The sequence below is a fragment of the Cynoglossus semilaevis genome, chromosome 6, assembly GCF_000523025.1.
Source record: "Cynoglossus semilaevis isolate Cse_v1.0 chromosome 6, Cse_v1.0, whole genome shotgun sequence".
Taxonomy (NCBI): Eukaryota; Metazoa; Chordata; class Actinopteri; order Pleuronectiformes; family Cynoglossidae; genus Cynoglossus; species Cynoglossus semilaevis.
This window is the reverse complement of record NC_024312.1, coordinates 3,037,622-3,038,189: the sequence shown is the minus strand read 5'-3', so window position 1 is coordinate 3,038,189 and position 568 is coordinate 3,037,622.

Here is a 568-nt window from a genome sequence, read left to right as displayed (position 1 = left end):
ATAACTTTCCCATCAACATTTTTAATCTAGTCACGTCCCGTCCTGTCACTGCACCAGGTCACCCCCAGTATCTGCATCTGTATCACTGTGTGTGTGTGTGGGGTGGTGGGGGGGGGGGGGGGGGGGGGGGGGGGGGTGTCCTGAGACGACAGCGTGGACGACGAAGAATGCTTTGATGCTGAGGTTCCAAAAACCTGGAATCGGTACCAAACCGCAGATCATGTGGTTCAAGGCAACTGAGAAAACATGATTAGTACCTTCTGTCTGTGGACAGAGACCAGGACCAGAACCAGAACCAGACCATGTAGAACCTGGTTCCTGTCCTCAGCTGGAGCAGGTTAGAGAACTGTTCTCACTGGAGCCAGAAAGACTGAGGTGGGGGGGAGAGTGGGGGGGGGGGTAAAAACAGGAGATGATAAGAAACAGGAGGAGGAAATGAAGACTAAACAGAGTGCCAGTGTACAGTGTGTACAGCAGGGGGCGTTCATTTCCGTCCTCTTACATTAACCTTTACTGTTACAGTAAACTGACTAACCCTAACACCCCCCCCCACACACACTCTTTGGGG